Source organism: Lepisma saccharinum, chromosome 19 (assembly GCF_977018435.1).
Source record: "Lepisma saccharinum chromosome 19, izLepSacc3.1, whole genome shotgun sequence".
Classification (NCBI taxonomy): Eukaryota; Metazoa; Arthropoda; class Insecta; order Zygentoma; family Lepismatidae; genus Lepisma; species Lepisma saccharinum.
In genome coordinates, this window is record NC_139247.1 from 66,387,358 (window position 1) to 66,408,839 (window position 21,482).

A 21,482-nucleotide genomic window follows, 5' to 3' on the forward strand; every position below is an offset into this window, starting at 1 on the left:
TGCCTACATTGTCCCTTGAATGCTCGAAACCAAAACACAATAAAGAAGACCTCAAGCAAGTATTGTCCTGACTGTGCTTCAGTCACAACAGTATTCTCTCTCTCAGTATTCTGCAATACAGGTCAGGTCAACAATGGTAAAATATGGAGATCAAATCTGGTAATTGTGCTTGTGATACAATAATAAGCTAAAGATTCTTACGAACAAAGCGTATATTGAGTACATTGAGGAATAATGCCTTTGTACTGCAGGATTCAATTCAGTACTTCACCTTACTAAGGTCGATATAGACCTGTAGCGAAACTCCCAAGTGCCGAAGCCCTCATATAGGAGCATTTTTTACCTCGGTAAGCAGTAAAAATAGGCCTATCTGCAGTAACAGAACGTCTGATGGTAGTTTCAGTGGTATGACACTCCCTCTCCTCCCCACTGTGGTCGCCGGAAATGTGCACGAAGACGAACGCTTCGGTAAAATCTTTACATTCACGGAAGACTTAGTCTAATGCTTTCAACACCATTAAGTCCTTTATGGGGGAAATTTCAGATAAGGGACACGCAAGCAATGTCTGATATGTATGCGAGCACTTGCTGTTCTATATCACCCACGTAGTTACAATATTGCGTGCATATCGGTTATCGGTCGAAGTAACCACTTTAATTCTCCAACCAATGACCTTTCCTTCTGAAATGAGGAGTTCGGTGAGGTCTCTAAACTGTGGAGAGCATTGTGCCTCTGCATTCAACCAATCACTGGCGATGAATTCAAGACATGTTTGTAGTTCTTGTGGCAGCAGTGCTTATAACTGTACAAACGTGTAAAGTTGAAGAAAGAGAGAAAGCCGTCCGGATGCGAGTCTGGTTTCTAGTCAGCGGCTGTTTTTCTGAGAAGGGCTGCTGTTATTTTTACCTCCAGTGTTTAGACATACATTCATTCACTGCGACGTTACACTCCCAAGGCCTCCACATTGTATAAGAAAATAGCACAACACAATATACAACCTAGGAAATATAACCGCAACCTCATATTATGAAATCCCTAAAGAAACTGAGTTGGCAACATCTCATTTACTCCACGTGGACTTGACAAGAGCTGTCAGTTCCTAAAACGGACGCTATTGGTGGGAAAGGTTTGAAGGGAAGCTATACTGGGCTCCACGAGGACTTGACAATGGTTGTCAAAGGAAACCGATCTTTCGGAAATTTCTTTGAAGTCGCGTTCGAATCAGAACTTCAACTATACATATCACGCATATTAAGCAACACAAATACAAAGTTCTATTTTTAACGAGCCACAAACTCCTAACAGTCAGACATCCTGCAACACGCAACAGACTGGTTCATAGTATTGCAACACAAGGATAATTGTTATAATTAATGATAAGAAAAAAATAAATAAAACGAGATGTATACAGTGGCGCAGGAACGTTTTTCATTTAGGGGGGTACAAAATCCAGCCTCCCATATATATATATAATATTATATATATATATATATATATATATATATATATATATATATATATATTATATACACACTCCTGCACGTATGTAGAAATACATTTCGGGGGGTCCAACCAAGTGTTGCAATAATAATACATAATAATAATTAGAATAATTATATTAAATTAAATTAAAATATTAATTAAATATGTAAATTAATTTATGTTAATTATTATTAGATGAATAGGTAAAAGATCGTAAAAGAATAGATATATAACAGCACGTCATTATCTAGCTTTCGTGTAGTTAAGATCGCCAAGATTTGCATAAAAACAACTGCCTTGGTAAGCATTTAATGTCAAATAGAAAAAGAATTGAATATTTATTGAATAACAAAAAAGGAGTTAGATCCAATTAACGAAAAGTAAAGTTGTGATCAATATTTTATGGATATCATCATTAGTACTGTGCATAACTATTTGGAACCCTTCAAAGCCGTATGAGCGAAATTCCTTGCCTTCGAATAAGTTGAGCGGAAATAGCCATAGATTATATATTTAATGCTACACAATTATATTTTGATTATTTACTTTTACTACATGATAAGTCTTTCGGGGGGTGGGTCCGGACGCCTTGCACCCCCTCCAAATACGTCCTTGATACCTAGGTAAAATGTGAAGCCATGGGAAACAATCTATTTTAGAACAGCACACACGAATGTCCCGTTATTTAATGCAAAATTTGCATAAATATATTTTTCTTTGTTTTTCTTAGAATTTATGTTGTTTCTTTTTTTTTTTTTTTTTTTTTTAAAAAACAGATTTTAAAATCTGATAACAATTGTGAAACACATAAAGCTCTGGACCTCTTTCTGGCCTTATTTGGATTTAACGGAACGGAAAATCAGGAGTTCAAAATGTGAAAATTGCGAACAAAGATACATCTATTCATTTTAATGCAGGTTGAGATTAAAGGGGGTGAGGAGGATCTTGAGCCACCCCAACCAAGAATAATCATCTCCCACCCACTGAATCCGTATATCATACTTATAGAGTTCCACTTCAGATCAGTTCATTCTAATTTTAACGTCCCATAGCTACGCATAAAAATATCTAAACAATTTATGGCAGATGTGTACCACATCCAATGCCTTTTAGAAGCCATGTATTTGGTATTTTCTCAGATATCTATAGGGCGTTGTATTAAAAAAAGAAAGAAAAGAACTGAGTTGAGATAGTTCCCGATCAACTCGTAAGAAATCTATCTTTGAAATATTTGTGAAACATTTGACAAAGCATTTATTTGTTATATATTTAGCTGTACCTAATGACACTGTTCAAGCACTGAAAGTACTATCATTACCTATACAAAACCTAAATCCTTCAGATCTCAGAGGAAGCAAGGAAAGCCATACGTTCAAAAGTTATTTTTTTCCTTTCAATCTTTGGTGGACAATATGAAGAGCCGGCCAAGGTTTATTTTCGTATGGAGTGGTATTAAATGCAGATACATACGTGTGTTTTAGGGTGACATGTCAATTTCTTGTTTATGTGAAAAGGTAAACTTTAATGTAAGCAAAAGAATACACGTCACAGTTAAAGATCTTTGAATCTACAAAGAAAATCCAAAACACATTCCCGCCTCGCCGGCCTCCGTGGCGGAAGAGTTAGCATAGTGCGCTATGACGCCAGAGGTCCCAGGTTCGAAACCCGACCTGGGCATGGGTGTTATTTGTGAGTGTCCATCAATTCCATCATATCATCACTCATCCTCATCTTTGCGATTAACCAAAAGTGGCAGAAATGAGAAGTAAAACAAACCAAATAAATCAATCAAACATTCCTATCTCACACCAGAGACCTAGCGAATCCAATCCAAAATCTACTAATAGAACCTGCAGGTAGTCTCATTTATCTCGTGCATTCATCTGACTAATGAAATTTTCTTACAGTTTGACTTCAATGTTTAACTTAAAATGGCGTTGTGTTTGTGTTGCATTCGATATCAAAATCAGATTTTAAGCAATTAATGTCCAATTATAAGTATAACTAATACATAGGTAACATAAGTTCTCTGATAAAATGGCAGATTACACCCTGTTTAAATGTCTAGAAAAAATATCATTTCACCTAGGAATGATATCGCAATGCGATGAGTCGAAAATTGTCACAGCTTCATCCCGTCTCCTGTGTGGTGAGGTCCTTCTCGTTCTTGTTTGTGCTTATTTTTGTTTCGGTTTCCACTCTGAAGTTGTTAGAACATATTCTAGATTCACTTCATGCTCAGGTAGGCTAGTCTGGACTCTATTTTATAAAAAATCTCTTAATATATAAGTTTAAGTGTAGTTTTCCGAACACCCTCTTACAAAGTTATGAAAAATATGGGTGAGGTACAGGAGTGCATTGTATCCCCCAAGTTAGTCTGTCGTGTCTCGTCTCGTTCGTGTAAGTATTTCGTTTCGGAAAATTCCATTTTAAATATTTAAAGAAAATGGGGTCAGTCATACACTCTTCTCATGAAGATTTGTATTTTATCTTCGAATCGACGCGGCCACTTCTTTAGAAAAGAGTACCCCCCCATACGCAAAGGAGTATTCGTATGCAGCGTGATTTTGTGAGAGCAAATCTGATTCCATCGTTCCACACACATTTTAAACAATTTTCATCTCCCTAAAGAGGTATCCAAGAACATAGGTCAATGAACGAACTAGTAGCAAGCACAATGTAGTGGAATCAGTTTACAATCGTTACGTATCTGTAAATAATATATACGTTTCTGTAAATTTAAGTTTATTCAGGTACCTCCTGCAGTTAGCAGATGCAGCCAAGCGAGAGCTTACGAGCTACCGCTAACCCCCAATAGAATAATTACTTTCATCTAAAGGGCTCCAGGTTTGATCCCCGAACCTTTCGAGGTTCACACGCTTAGAAAACGTGTGTCACAATACGCAATGGTTTGAATTTCTGTGGTAAGGAAGATAAATGCTTATAAGTTATAAAAATATTCACTTTTTTATTGGGCGAATTTAAAATAGGTTATTTTAACAGTAGCACCTTGCGTCTGCTGTCAAATTACCAAAGGGGGGTACGGGGGGTACAACTCGATTTACGGATTTAGGGGGGTACAGTACCCCCCTTCAAAAATTTGGGGAGGTACAATGTACCCCTGTACCTCCCCGTTCCTGCGCCACTGGATGTATAAGATACTGTCACGAATCATTATTCCTAAGCAAGCTTTTTCTTGTTAGTTGCGTCCGAAGATACTCTATTATGTACGCTCTTTTATTTTCATTTTATCCAAATTCCAAAATGAATACTGACAGAAAACTTTCCACCAGCTTTTGGGCAAAAGTGCTGTGTTGCATACAGCACCATCACGTGTCAATTCGTTCTGTGTTGAGTTATTCAAATTTCACTTTCTTATTATACTTAACGTCGCAAATCTAATCTACTTTGGCACATAACTGTACAATGAAATATACGAATGTATTTTTTTTTCATATGGCTTTTAATTCATGTAAATTAAAATTTCTTAATAGATTGGATATTTTATATAGTACATGAAATGAATAGTAAATTGGTAAGTTGTGTTCTCGCCTGCCATCTTACGGCTAATTCCACACATGCATTTTTGTATCCGATTTTATGTGTATATTAAAATTAACTGCCTCAGGTTACGACACCAGAGAAATAACGAGTAGCGAGACAGGTGGAAAGGGGGGGGGGATATTTTCTTGGTGGCAGTCGCATATTGTATAGAACAAAACACCACACGAAATTTCATATTTGCCTTAAAGATGTCATTTTCCTTGTTTCCTATGAGGGGGGATGTGTCGCTGGGGGGGGGGGGTTTGCCTTCCTCTGTTGCCCTTCTTCAGCGAATGTCTCCCCACAAAATATTCCCCTTCTGGCACACAGGGGTGCCCATGAGGAGGGATGGGTGGATAATTGCGGTGACCGCGCCATCATAACTTTTGCGGGGATTTTTCCTTAAAATAAAATTCTACAGGCATTTGCTTAAAATATTGTAAAGAAAGTTTACACCTTGGCACCGAATATCAGATATCCGGATATTCGAATGTGTACATTATCCGGATAGTTTTACCGTTTATCCGTTTTACGGGCTATCCACATATTCTTTTATTCGCCATTTCCGTATTTCACTGTACGGATTTTGTACTATTTTAATATCCGTAATATTCGGATTATCCATTGCATCCGAAACAGATATGGCATAATTTGAAATGCGGATGTTGTGGCCATCTCTAATTTAGCTGGTTCAAAGTCACTTTTGCTACAAGGTGCACAATATTTAATATATTTAATCCCTTAGATGAAGAAAAGGCAGAATTTAGAGGGACAGGTCAAGGAAAGCGTTCAGTAAAGCCAAAGAATGGAATTTTAACAGTAAAAGGATAGTAATACTTTATGGAGGTTATCTATCCTCCGGGAGAGAAGCGTCATTGTTTCTTGGGGGGGGGGGGGGATGGCACCCCTGCTATCACAAGTACCATGGACGTAAGAAAGGGAGAGGAGTAAGCACTGCGCCCTGTTTCTGAAGCCGGGTCACGTGACCAGTGGCGCAGGAACGTTCTTCATTTGGGGGGTACAAAATTCAGCCTCATATATATATATATATACGCGCGCGCATATAGTACTAATTCAAAGGTAGTACCTATAGGTATAATGTGAAGGCATCCGAAATATTCCATTTTAGAACAGCACACGAATTTCCTGTTTTTTTTTAATTAAAAATTGGCATAAATAATATTTATTTCTTTGTTTTCCTTAGTATTTATTGTCATTTTAAAAACAGATTTTAACCAGATAACAATCCCGAAAAATATAAAGCTCTGGACCTTATTCATGGGTTCGTTTTGAATTTAACGAAACGGAATATCAGGAGTTCGAAATGTGAAACTTGCGAACAAAGATACAGCTATTGATTTTTAATGCAGTGTGAGATTAAAGGGGCTGAGGAGGATTCCCCCCCTCATCTTCAGCCATCCCAACCAGGAATAATTCTCTCTCACCAACTGGATATAGAAACCATATTATTGAATATATCATACTTATAGAGTCCACATCAGTTCAGTTCATTTTAATTTTAAAGTCCCACAGCTAAGCATAAAAATATATTTAAATAATTTATGGCAGATGTGTACCACATCCAATGCCTTTTAGAAGCCATGTATTCGGTATTTCCTCAGACATCTATAGGGTGTTGTATTTTTTTAAAAAAAATATTGAGTTGAGATGGTTCCCGATCAACTCGTAAGAGGTCTAAGTTTGGAATGTTTGTAAAACATTTGACAAAGTATTTATTTGTAACATAATTATGTGTGCCTAACGACGTTCTTCAAGCACTGAAAATACTATCATTATACGAACAAAACCGAAATCCTTCAGATCTCAGAGCAAACAAGGAAAAGCCAAACGCTCGAAAGTTGTTTTATTTCTCTTTTCAATCTTCGGTGGATAATTTGAAGAGCCGGCCAAGGTTTCTTTTCGTATTTAGTAGTATTAAATGCATATACATGCATGTTTTAAGGTGACTTGTCAATTCCTCGTTTTCGTGAAAAGGTTAACTTTAATGTAAGCAAAAGCATGTGCGCGTCACAGTTAAATATTTTCGCATATACAAAGAAAATCCAAAACACATTCCCACCTCGCCAGCCCCCGTGGCGGAGTGATTAACATATCGTTCTACGACGCCAGAGGTCCCCGGTTCGAATCCCGGCCTGGGCATGGGTGTTATTTGTCAGTGTCCCTTCATCAATTTCATCATACCATCACTCATCCTCATCTTCGCGATTAGCCAGAAGTGGCTGAAATTTGAAGTATAATAAACCAAATCACTCAATCAAACATTCCCATCTTGCTCAAAGACCTTGTGAATTCAATCAAAAATCTACCAATATCTACCAACCGAATGTGAAATGTCATAAACCAAACCTTAACTGATTAGAAAAATAATTTAGAAGTTTTAAACATACTTTTACTTTCCTTATACCCCCAGTGCATTGCTTTCATGCAGAAAAATTTGCAAGAAATTGAAAGAAGTCTAGTCTAGATAACACAGTGGCTTTGACAAGCCAACTGGCAAACCATAGGACCTGCAGCGAGTCTCATTTATCCCGTGCATTCATTTGACTAATGTAATTTTCTTCCAGTTTGACTTTAGGGTTTAACTTCAAATGGCGTTGTATTTGTGTGGCATTCGATATCAAAATTAGGTTTTATGCGATTAATGTACAATTCTAAGTACTATATCTAATACTTAAGTATTAAAAGTAAGTTGTCGTCCTCTGACAAAATCACAAATTGCACCCTGTTCTAATGTCTAGGAAAGGGGAATCTTTCATTTGACCTAGGAATGACATCGAGATGAGACGAGAGGAGAATTGTCACAGCCTCATCTCGTCTCCTGTGTGGTGAGTTTGAGTTTGTTTAAGTTGGTGTATTAAGTCCATTTTATGCACAGTTAGGCTGATCGGGATACGAACCACTGTGCCACGTGCCTCCACCAGGTATCGAACCCGGAACCCCTTGTTTACAAGGCGACGACGCTACCACTGCGCCATCGGGGAGGCCCTCCGGTGTGCTGAGGTACTTCTCGTTCTTGTTTGTGTTTCGGTGTCCACTCAGAAGTTGTTAAAACTTATTCTATGTACTTTATATCCACTTCATGGGCTAATCGGGACTGAATCTGCAGTTTAAAGTGGAATCCAAAGCTCAGTGCATGTTGGACCCTTCAATTAAAAGGCGAGATATCTCGTCCTGACCCACGAAATGTTTAGTATAAGCAACACGTACATTGTGTCACCACTCAAAGTTTCACAACGTATATGTCATTAAAGCAAAACTTTTCTTAATAACGTTTTTCTGCTTTATATCTTGTTTCGATGCTGTGAACCGTCGAAATACGGAATTATATTATAAATACATTAAACCGGGCAGCACAGGCTCGCAATTATTACTAATGCATTAACTTTGCAATTACAGTAAACAAAATACAGGACATTTTGAAAACAAAATAAGTCAATAAATTTAAACGCTTGGTATGTCTGATAAGACAGACAGTAATTTAAATTTATTTTTACCAATTTGTTCAAATATGATACCAGAGTTTCGAACGAGATCATCTCGGACATCAAGTATGGCCTCGCTTTGATTTTGCAGATATTTATTTCAGTCTCGTTTCGAAATTTGAGAGGAAACACAGACTTTTCTTGTCTCAGTATCATCTCTATATTCAAAAATCTCTTAATATATAGGTTTAAGTATAGTTTTCCCTCTTACAAAGTTATGAAGTACAGGAATACATTGTACCCCCCAATGTCTCGTCTCATTTGTGTAAGTATCTCGTTTTGGAAAATTCCATTTGAAAAATTCAAAAGAAAGGGTCAGTCATATACTCTTCTGATGAAGATTTATATATTATCTTTGAATCGACATTTATTTAGAAAAGTGTAACCCCCCAACCTTACGCAAAGGAGCATTCATCTGGAGAATGATTTTCTGAGAGTAAACTGTTTCACAGAAATTTACACAATTTTCATCTCCTTAAAGAGGTTTCCAAGAACACAGGTCAATGAACTAACTAGTAGCAAGCACAATGCAGTAGAATAAGTTTACAATGGTTTGAATTTCTGTGGTAGCTAAGTAAGATAAATTAGATAATGCTTGTAAGTTATAAACAATATACCTAAACCTTTTTTATTGAGCGAATTGAAAATATGTTCCTTTAACAGTAGCACCTTGCGTCTGTCAAATTATCTAAGGGGGGTACAGGGGGTACAACGGGATTTCCGGATTTAGGGGGGTACAGTACCCCCCTTCAAAAATTTGAGGGGGTACAATGTACCCCTGTACCCCCCCGTTCCTGCGCCACTGCACGTGACAGATCCGGAGAAGCCAGACCAAAACATTCAAAGAAAGCATGTAATTTTGTGTACTTTTGAATAAGATTTAGGAAGAAATGGTGCCTGCTCAACACACGGCTGTACTAACAGAAGCGACAGGAAACCTGAAGGAATAATATTCCATAAGCAAATAACGCTAGTTATAGTTTGTTTTGTAGTATTTAAGTGTATAGTAGACCTCGAGTTTTCGTTTGTAGTTGGTGCCTACTTCCATGCTCCTTCCAACCGCGTGCGCTTGAGGCAGCCGATGCGATGTTCTTCTGCGTGTTGATGTCATTGGTTGAAGTAGATGCTGCCATCTTACGCAGGCAAACTTAAGCTCCGCCCACTGGCTTCAAAACAAAAGCAAGGAGTGATACGAGACTGCAGGCACCTGACAAGTACCCTCACTAATTCTGAGCCCTGTCGGAACATTTCCGCTAGATTATAACGGCCTAAGTTAAGCTCGACAATTAGATGAATGATTTGATTAAATAGACTACGAAACTAAGCCCCGCGACAAGTTAAGTTTGCAGCAACTTTTCGCCCATGTAGACCCAAACGTGCGCGCAGAATATAGTTCCGCTGCAATACTGTCGATTTTCTCAATGTCTGTGATATGAACAGCTCGGCGGTCGAGGCAAGACTCGCACGGGAGATGCTGAGCGCCGTTCTCGCGCGGTTTAATACATAAAACCTGCTGCAAACTTAACCTGTCGCGGGGTATAGCACAATCCACGCCTTAACCAGGGTGGGAACTCTGAACCTCCGTTACGCTAACCACACCTTCAGATAAGTCGGCTACTATAGCAGAGAACGAAGGCAAGAATGCGACAAAGCTTTTGACTTCCAGCGTGCCTTTGTAATCCGACCCCCTGGAATCCTGCCAATCGCTCTGGAGTGTCCAGTTCCAGCCAGGGCTGGACAAGGAAAACTTCAACTGTTCCATCAGCGTTTGAGGTTTCCCCGAGAGGACGCACACAAAGCACCAGCGGAGGTTGACACTGCAGAAATCGGCAGATGGCGCGCGGTAGCTACTGTTTGAACTACGATTTGATTGCGCCTTTTTGCCATCACAATAGATAAAAGATAGAGGCAAGCCTTGGGCAACAAATAAACGGGGCTTGATCCATAGTGAAGAATCAGCTCTAAGCTTCAAAAGGCGAACACAAGAATGCTTTATGCAGGATTTCCGCTGAAGTATGGAAATCAATTTTCCTGACTAAACATGTTTCTAGCCCACGATTATACAACAAATTGTCCAAAATGTGGATTCATTTTAGTACTTGGTAAGTCTATCAGATGTGTCCTGACCCCCATAAATACGGCCCTGCATACCCTGGTGTCACCTGACTGAAGCTCTCTTGTAAAGAATGTATCATTGTTTAATAAACACAATAATGCACATTTTAACATTGGCCATGTTACTTTATTCACGAGCAACTTTCCAGTTGTAACTCTTTGTTTGAGTTCCTTATAAGTCAATTTTATGCACAGAAAGGCTAATCGGGACTGGACATACAGTTTAAAGTGCGACCCGGATCACTATGTGCAGTTCTAGCAAACTAACAGTAAGATAAGAATGAATCTTATTTGTCAATAGACATTTCACACCCTCAGGCACGTACCTAGATATATATTTCGGGCGTGGGGGACGAACCAAGCATCTCAGAAATAATAAAAATATTAATGTTTAAATTAATATGTTGATAGGATTTGTTTGTATAGGCTATTCATAATAATATGTAATATAACAATTACTATTACATGAATATGTAAAAAGACTGTGTAACGATAGACATATAACAGCATGTATTCATTATCTAGCCTACGTGTAGTTAAGAGCGCTAAAATGTGTGTAAAAATAACTGTGCTGCAAGGAAAGTAATGTCAAAAAGATGAAGAATTGGATAAGAAGAAATGATGTTGACGACAAGTTCCTGATTATTTTTTTTATGCATTTTATTATAAGTAGTAGTGTATATAAATCTTCTTTGGTACTGTCATTCAAATCTAATATTTGCATTCCAGGAAGTTTAGGGAAATAAATAAACATCGATTATACAACAAATGTAAGTCAACGCGTTTCTAAATATCACATTATGTAAAGTACAATATTACATACTTTTATGCTGCTTGCTTACTGATTAGGAAAACATGTGCTTGCTGCCACTTTCTTAACAATCAAATGGCGCCAGCACAACTTTGTACTGCTTCCAATGAATCTTTTTCACGATTATATCTCCGAGTTTTCTAAAACTCCTTCACCAGAATTGAAATAAAGTTGTTAAGAGGCAGAAATTCGTATCACATTCCGGCGAAAAGAACATCACAACATTCCTCGCAACGAAAAAGCTACTCCTAGCCCCCCTTCCCCATGTACTCGAGGCAAGTTTCGAACTCGCACGAAGACAAGGTGAATACATGCAGGTGAGAGTCCATTACCGGAAGTGAAGCGTCATTCGCTGACGACAAATGTGTGTTTTAAGCATGTATTTTTGTGAGAAAAGTATAGTTCCAATTTTCGTTCATTCGTAGTTGTTGTTGAGCATTATTTAAGTGACACTCCTAATGTTATTTTTAAAAATCAAAGCTTTCTTCACGACATGAGGAAATCTTTATGTAACTGAACATACTTAAACCCGCGTTATTTATGTTAATACACGTTTTCGTACTCTAAAAACTGCCGTACAAATTACAAAATCTTTACGTGGGGGAAAAAAACTTTAAAAAATTCCAGAGTACATTCGTGCACTTGAGTCTCTTAATCAAGCCAACCTATCTGCCGTAAGCCGGTAATATATCCTTACCGGAAAGGATGTTATTAAAATATGCGTACTGATGTTCGCTAACTTCAAGACCATAAATAGTTTATAAAAGAAAACAACTTTTTTTATAAAGTATACTTTACACCCTATATCCAGCTGATATATAGAGAGACATACATAATCACAGTCATTCGATAGCAACAATCATTTTACTGCTGTTTTCATGACGTCGAGGAAAAAATCTAAAGATAATTATGAAACGAAGAACTAACATTCATTACCTTATTATGTACCATAAGAAGGTAAACTAGAATCAAACCTAGTGAGCTACCCAAGATTTCGTACACAAACTTCGATATAATCTCTCTTCTACAAGTAATTCGTACATTTGGCAATTGTTTCTACCACACACACGTTTCAACCCGTGCAGAACGATAAATAACAGTATAACTTACAGATAAACGTACGTGCATGAAGAGAACCATGCAAATCACATTTTCACTTACCTTATAACAGAAGTCTTGCAGAATTAGTGTGGTAGGCGACGTTTTGGATTCGGCGATCACAATAATTGTGTCAAACGTACACAGTAAGCAGTGTTATTTAACATTTATCCACAACTTGTTCGAGGCAAGAAGTAACTTCGTAACTCCTTTCACAAATTCCACAATCATGTATATTTTGCTACAGTCGCACACATCGAAACACCACAGTAGCTTCGGACTAACAGTTTCTCTCTTACACTTCGACAGGTTGTCGACACCAGAGTCCTCTGTCGGGTGAAAAGTCAATCGTTACAGACAAACGTGCTTACGAGCTCTATTTTTTTTATCTTGTCCGACCTACCTGTAGCTTCATTCGCTACACGTGTTGTTTGTGCGATGCCTTTTTGTTTGTTATTACTGTGTGTCCCTATACTACATCCTGTTCTGGTGCGAAATGGACTGAATGTCATCAATTTCGTTCTCCTTTTTACGATTTTGGGTTCAAGAAGCCAAGACGTGTTACTTCAACGCGTGCGACCTCTACAAGGCAGATCGATATCTATTTTTTCTACCGACAACAGTTCGTATCGATAAAAGCACGGATACAACAGCGCTAGCGTCGCAATGTCTTCTGCCCTCGCTTCGCACTAGCAGATCCCGTCAACCGTAGAAGTCTTGATAAAGTCAGTTCGATGTTTGCAGACCTCGTGGTTCTCCCATGCGCCGCTTGGAGGCGCATGTGTGCCGTTCACGCTCCGCCCTTCCACAGAGCAGACGCATTTTTTTTATTAGAAAGAAAGAACGTAAATAAACCAGGCAGTTGAAGTAGGAGAAGGCAAACTCACAATGAGACCCGCCTTAGCGGGGACAGGTGTCCTCAGGTGCCTAGCAACGGCTGGGCCATGGTCTCCATAGCAACCGTACAGGCCTTAAAAGGGAAACATATACAGGATATGTGCGGGCTTAAAATCGATGGTTATTAATAGAGAGAAACGTAACTTTTTGTTTTGGTTATGTTGAATGGGACGTTTTTTCTCACAGGTTAACCGTGAATCAACAATACAAGTAGCCGAGATTCCACAATCATTTGTAATATAACAAAAATGCCGACCTACGTGGCGTAGTGGTTAGCACAGCGCGCTACAAAATCAAGGGTCCAGGGTTCGGGTGTTCCTTGTGAGTGACCCTTCATCAATTCCATCACATCACCACTCATCCTCATCGTCGCGATTAGGTAAAAGAGGCAAAAAAGCGACGCTAAGAAAAAAAAAATCAAATCAAATGTAACTGATCAAGACATACGCCCAAAGGGATAAAAAGTTAGGGCAAAGAGGTATACCCTTTCTCAGTATCTCTGGAGGAAGGCCGCGCATAGCGTCAGAGAAGTGGGGAAATCGAGTGGGTAAAGCGAAGCAGTAAACGCTGCTGGGAAGGCTGGTAACTGCAACCGCTCCCCCTCCACGTAATCCCGTTCCTCTTATGCTCTTACGTGTTCATTGGTGGAGCCGTTTCGTGTCACTACGTGCGCAGAGACCCTTGCTCCAGGATAGCTGAGTCAGAGTGTTTTGTAGAAACAAGAATAGCGCTTAGAGAGATTACATGGCAAAAAGGTGAATGCACGTTTCCGTTCTATCTTACCGCTGTAATTTGGGTGGGAAGGAGGGTTCGAAGAGATAGCTTCACGCTGGGCTTGAGTACGAACGCTTCCACTTGTGGTGAAGCCAGTCAGGACCGGCTTGGGACATAAAATATAAGCAAGGCCTGTAGTCAAATTTTTCACAGGTCTGATAAAATTAGACCTTTTTATTCATGCGTTTGATGTTCAGGTATCCTTCATAATACAATTTAAATATTATTGCTTTTAATAAAGAGACTAATTATTTTTATATTTCGTATTATAGGGCGTACACAAAAGAATGGTGTGGTTTCAAAAGTTAGTAAGAAACAGTGTATTTTACCTTATACGGGCACAACAACATACACCATCTGCGGCGACAACTGTCCAAGTTTCTCATGCGCAACCAGAAGTTCGCTTCTCATGATTACTGTGTGGTCGCGGGACCTGTTTCCAAGTTACCTACGAACAACAAACAGAACATGTAAGTAGTGGGGTTTACGGTACGGACAGGACCACTTACAAGTGTAGAAAAGGCGAGGCTATTTGATTGAACAATCAGATTTGCTTACACTTAAAACAATGCCAAGATGGGGCCTGTACCCCAATTCTTCAGGTGTGATATGCTCTGATTTTTAAGAAATTCTGAATTTCTAGTGTAGAAAAGGCGAGGGCTCAACAGATAGATTTACTTATACTTAAGACAATGGCAAGAGGGGCTTATACCCTAATTTTTCAGGTGTGGAGGTTTGGGTTTAAGTCCTCATAAAATATGAAGCCTCCCCTGATGGCAAAATGATAATATTGTTGTCTTGTAAACAAAAGACTTAGAAAATATTATGGCAGTTCAAAATCCAATTTTGTCTGCATTAAGGTCTCAGAACCCAGTAAAATGTGGGCATATTCCATATTGAGAAGTGTTAATAGTGTTGCATTGTAATCAGGGGCTTTGGGTTTGAGTCCTGATAAAAGATTGAAATATATACAACTGCCCACACATAAGATATTCACTGCTAGCTGATAATACAGTTGAGGTTTCAAAGCTGGTAGAGTGTCTGGGGCCTCTCTGACAGCAAAGTGTTGGTATTATTGCTTTGTAATCAAGGGCCTCTGTGTTTGAATCGTGCTTCTAAAACTGCTCCGTGACTCTCTCATTTCTTACATCATAAATATATGATTTTTCACCTATGAGAATGACGCTACAAATGGTGTCTTCAGGTAATGCCTCGTGGAATTCACAGATAATTTTAATGTTTGTTCTATCATTCACTACAACCTGTTTTCTTTTTGAAGTGTTGATGACAAACATGGGTCTCCGTACTTTGAATTCATCTGGTGCGTAGTACAGGTCTGTATTCCCGGTAGTGACTCTTTTGAAAGCCGAAAAAGCTTCATATAATTTAAGAAAATCATTCTTGGACATGTCTAAATTGTAATTTTCTCTAGGAAATACCTCATTTCTGCCATTTTTAAGATATATGTTTTTGATGTTGCAGTTATCAAATCTACTTGAATTTTTTTCCTGATTATTGTGTCTTCCAGTCTGAAACAGTACCACTACAAAATCGGGCATGTCAAATTGAATGCTGGAGAATGAATTTGTAGCATCAAATTCATAATAAGTACCAGTGGCAACCTTCTGTACGCATTGATATGTATAAAATTGCAGAGGAATCTGTGGATTTTTTAGGATATCAGCTTTGTATTTAAGAGCATAGCTGGCCTCATATTCAACAACCGGGATTCTTAACTCCATAGTCTGAATAATGCACTTGCCCTCATCAGGTAGGGTATTGGGCAGAGCTTCTCCTGTAGGGTTTATCGCACTGTACCTCATCAAAGCATTATTATCATTTGCAGCTCTTCTAAATGTAATTCTTAAACCACCCTTCCACATAATATCTTTGTAATCCGAGAAGAATCCTGGCAACAGGCGCATCGGGAACAGCACAGTGTGGTTCTTAGATAATATTTTATCACCAGCTTCAAATCCCCCTATTTTGTAGTATGATGCTTCGGTTTTGGATAATTTTAGAGTGGCCAAAGCCGTGGAGGTAATGCCGGGATAATCTATTCTGTTTATAACAACCCCATGCTTTCTGATCTCAATTTCAGAGAACAGATGCGGCACAAAATTGTCTACAAGTCTTATATTTGAATTTGCCGGGTAATCTGTTCCATCGAGCTTTACAACATCAAATTTGATGTATAGATCTGCTCTGTGGGGGTGTATAAAGCCGTCCCCTACATCAAGATCAACCTCAACCTCCGTGTTGGGTTGATTTAAATTTGCAAATGTCCTCCTGTTTGGAGGGAATGATTGTAGCTCATAACTCTCAATATTTTCCATTGTATGTATTTTTATTTAAATGTTAATCTCTATGATAGCAGTTGTTGTGGCTCCAGCAAAATCAACTAATTCTTCTTTTTCATTAGTGACCATCAATTCAATGTAATCTATTCTATTATGGCACACGGGAAAATATAATGTTGGGGATGGATTGTAGATGATGGGCTCCATAAATTCAGAATTAGGTTTAAATGTTGCAATGATGCCAGTTTGTTTGTGAGTGCCTATGCCATTTGATTTGGTGATCATACCCTCAGCAACATTACAGTGAATATTCAGAGTCTCTATGGCTAAGAATTTAGGTATATTCATAGCAGTGTGTTTGATGCCTGCTTCAAGTTTCGTGTTGTTCTCAAATCCCAACAGCTCTCCTATAGTACCCAGATGTACTGTCTCCGTAGCAGATACAATCTCTACTCTGTGAGTGACAGAATTTTGACTTAAAACTATACCTCTGGGTAAGTGAGCATTTAGAGTGGACAGATTATATTGCCCTGGAGTGATGACAATATTTTGATCACCTACTGCAATTTTGTTGTTGTGGTGTGTAATATTAGGGATCAAGTACATGCCATAAAATGCTCTGAGAGCTATTGTTTTGGGATACACTATGTCATCATGCAATTTGAGTTTCAATATTGAATTTTGGCTGGTGAGATGGAATACCCCCATGATGTTTCAGATACCACAAGGCTTTTTGAAAATTTTCAATTGATGGTTTATTTATTTGAGACATATATCTGAGAACAGATAAACACAAATGTCCACAATTAACATCTTTGAAGTTTTGAACACGGGCATTATTGTAATAAAGATTAGGTGATTTTAGATATTTTATTAAATTTTCAGGTGGAACACCTCCAAATGAATCAAACACAAATGCCTCATTTTTTAAATATTTAAGATAACAGATCCAGTGAGTGCCCTGATTTTTGTACTTATCCAAATTAACTATGCCACACTCTTTGTTGAGTGGTTGTTCCGGTAAAGAATCAGACATGTACACACCTCTAAAATGTTTGATGCCCAATGGCTTGATTAAAGCTTCAATATCTTGGTTTGTAAGCGGCTCTTGTTTTTTTTAAACTTATTCATGGCTCTCTTAACACCTTTGCCTTTTTTCTCCATTGCCAGGTTATGGCGCTTCTGCTCATCTAATTCTGCCCTATTTTTCTTGGCATCTATTACTGTTTTTGCTATGGCGGCTGATCCCCCAGCCAAGCTCCCAACAGCCCCGAGAGCAGCTAAGATGGCAGGGATGGTAAATATAAATCCCCCCACATGTGATTTTTTTCTAGATTGCTGTAATTTTTTTAATTGGGGGGTGCTAAGCAACAATTTCATACCATGTCCCTTTGCAATACAAGAGCTTTTTTTCTTGCGCTGCTTTTTGGTTAAAAGACTGTCAATAGTTTTAAGAGATTTGAGACCTGCATAAGGTATCTGATACATAACACCCTTGGCCTTCATCGTAGGTTTATTATATACATATTCACAGCCCCCACCCCAGTTTTTGTTTGGTGCTCATGGCTATGGTGGTTCCCAATGCTGCTATTTTTTCACTCAAAGAAGCATCTTTGCTTACAAATCTGCCAAATGCAGCCTCTTCTAATTTCTTGTCTGCAACATGTCTCTTGTCAAGATCAGTATGTGTGTTGTATGCTATGTCATGGTCTCTACAAGCAGCATCTAGGGGATTAATACCAGGATCACCTCTGTTTAATCTATGGTCCAATTTTGTACCGGGACCACAATACTGATAGCCTGGAATGTGTAGTTCAAATGGCAGCTTGTTTATAATGTCATTAACCAGCCCCCGACCCTCAGAAATATTCCAAAATTTAGGTGGTAGAGTATTAATAATTTTTATAAGATATCCAATGCCCTTAGGGTCATTCACTATAAAATTAGATAATTTTGTGCTTATCATGTCCATAATTCCAACCTTTTCATTGTAAAAATTGTGGTTGCCAGCATTTTCCTCTCCAGCTATGACCAGCAACCTATCTACAAGTTTCCTGACATCATCAACCCACACAAATTCTTTGGGCAGGGTGTTGTATTGTTTGATTCCACTGCCAGTCTTGATCTGTGACCATATGGGCTTGATTAAATTATTGTATTTTGCTCCACTGCTAGACTTGACTCTTTTTTGTGTGGGATCATTGTTCTGGTATAGAGCATCTGATTTTATTAATATTTCTTTGTAATGTTCATAATCTTGATCTGTATAGCTGCCAGGTCTCTTCCTAGTCATCAGTTCCCACAATCCAGGTGTGCCGGGGTACTTAACAAAAGCACCTTTTTCTCCGAGACGAGATTCTGAATAAACAATGATATCATCCCCCATAAAAGTTACTCTGAAATTGCCGATTCTATGAATAATGCTGCCATCAAGCTCTGTGTCGGCATATAAGCCAAAAACCTCATCTTTGTTGTCTTTAGGTGTGGTTAAATATTTTTGAGCAAGAAGACCCAATTCAATAGGATCCAGAGTAGCTTCAATTCTTCGAGGAGCAACAGGACTAGGTGTATGAATGCTGGAAAGTGGGGTGAATGGATAATCTAATATGTTCCTTGCAGCTACAGGTACAAGCTCCGTGATCAAATCTTGATTTTGCTCTGTAACAGTTTTGATATTCTTACCTAAATTATTAATAGCATCAATGACAGGCTGTTCTGTTTGTTTGTGTTTTTCATAAATTCCCCGGTTCTCTGATTTCCATCCCTTAAATCTTTTTACAAGATAATCTCTTAACTTAAGATCATCAATGACTGTTCGTTTCATGGTTGTTTATTTATGTCTCAACGTCTAGAAAATCGTTGATTTTATTTCTGTATTTGCCAGTATTGGGTGTTCTTGTCATATCAATTGTGACAAACCCATAACTGTCCTGGCTCCAGCACTTGCTGCAAAACTTAGAAAAATCATTGTAGCTCAAGTCCCCACCTACATATTCATCATGTATGTGTTTGAGGTTGGTATGATCTTGATGAAACACACATATAAAATTGCTGTTGTCTCGGATCAGTTGCTTCGGAATTTTAGAAAAAGTCTGTGCCAGGTAGAAGCAGTCAATGTTTTTGTGCCGGCCCTGTGTAAAGAAATTTCTAACCTTGTTTTGATTATCCAGTATAACGTCATCAAACACAACAACAGAATTATCGAGACATTCATCTAATGGCTTAACATCTGGTTCAAAAGTGGCAATATCCAATCCATCATATAGCTTCATCAGCTGCTGATATTTTAATTGTTCCAAGCTCTTAGAGAAGACATACAAGTGCCTGTTTTTCCAGTCTAACCAGTTGGGTGCCAATAAAAAATTATCAACCATTAGCGTAGTTTTACCACAAGCAGATGGCCCAACAATAAGACATCTAATATTATCAGGCAGCAAGTTGCCATTTCTCTTATTCTGTTGTTCAGGTTCTGGCAGCCTTTTTATAACATCCCAGGTGCTCATATTATTACTTTGTCTGCATCGATCCAGCTGTTTTCCGGATGACCCAGCCATTTGACAAGTAACTTGTTGCCTTTTCTGCGGATGATTTTTTCTATGAGATATGTGTCAGGCTGTTTAGTTTTGCTGAGCTCTTGTTCATAGAACCTGCCTTTGAGAATTTCTCCTCGGTGATCTTTTATTATATATGTGTTAAGGGTCCCGGGTTTAACTTGAACCACTGTAAATAATTCGGTGCTCCAGTTTCTCGTAAAGCCTCTTTTGAATAAGTGCTTATATTTGCTGATTCTTACTTGATCGCCCACCCTGTATTTGGCCCTTCTTGTTGTTGGCTGGTATCTAGGATAATAAACAGTCCTGATCAATTTTTGCTCATCAGATGAAGTTACTTCAGAGGGTTTCATGTTGATTGTAGAATGGACCGAGTTGTTATATTTATGTAGAAGTTCTGGAAGAATATTAATCCATTTATAATTACCTTGGAGGGTAAATTGTTTATACATAAGATTTTTTAAGGTTCTGTTGAATCTCTCTACAATTGAGGCTTTGAGATCACTGTAACTCGAGTAATGTTTTATTGACTGGCTTTTAATAAATTGTTGGAACACTGAATTATAAAATTCTTTGCCATTATCTGTTTGCAAATAGCGCGGTGATCTTCCTGAATGATTGATGATTGTCCTGAGGGCTTCTGTAACACATTTTCCAGTCTTGGATTTGAGTGGCTCAGCCCATGCAAATTTTGAAAATGTGTCTATTACAGTGAGTAGATACTTGTAGCCCTTGTTGATTTTGTCTAAGTTTTTCAACTGCCCACTTGCCATTTCAATCAAGTCGCTCTGCCATAAATCATCTATGCCCTTTGTGACTACTGGGAGCCTCTTAAAATTATGTCTGGCCTGTCTGTGTAATTCATCAACAATAATTTGTCTAGACATAATATGTAAACAAGAATATTGCAACTATGGGGTGTTCAGCAGCTGAGACTGCAGGATTTTCTAAATATAATTTGTCCCCTATTTGTATTTTAAATTCCAAAGTGCCATCATCTTCAGCATAAGATGTTTCTAATGTGTTGGGGTCTGTAAAATCCTCTAATTCTACACTGGTGATTTTTGGTTTGTTGTCAGCATTTGTTATTGATAAGGTGGGGTAGTGGTGTGCCTGTGGTTGATGCCAATATTTGATCTTGATTGGTCTCAATGTGCCCCCAACAAAAAACTGGTAATAAAATTGTGCAGGGGACAGCATATATATTTTGCCTCCTGGTGTAAATGGAGAATCATATTCTTTGTTGGGGATGCTGTACAATTCAAGAATTACTGTATGTTTTGGATTCTCGATTATGCCTGTTATTTCCTTTTCTGCTGTAAGCAATCTGCTTGTTACAGATTCAAGGTGCTCATTGATGGTCCTAACAACATCATCGTGGCCTGGCTTGATCTTTACGTCCACAAC

The 21,482-nt window shown here is 38.4% G+C and overlaps 1 protein-coding gene across 11 annotated transcripts in view; it reads right to left on the reverse strand.

Annotated features, from left to right (window-relative positions):
- SK (small conductance calcium-activated potassium channel) overlaps nt 1-13,251 on the reverse strand; it is an 848,626-nt gene extending 835,375 nt beyond the window's left edge. For all 11 annotated transcript variants that reach the window (XM_083140997.1, XM_083140998.1, XM_083140994.1 and 8 more), the window contains exon 1: nt 12,617-13,251. The gene's annotated coding sequence lies outside the window, so the exon portion shown is untranslated. The remainder of the gene's footprint in view (nt 1-12,616) is intronic.
- Between the last annotated feature and the right edge of the window lie 8,231 nt (nt 13,252-21,482).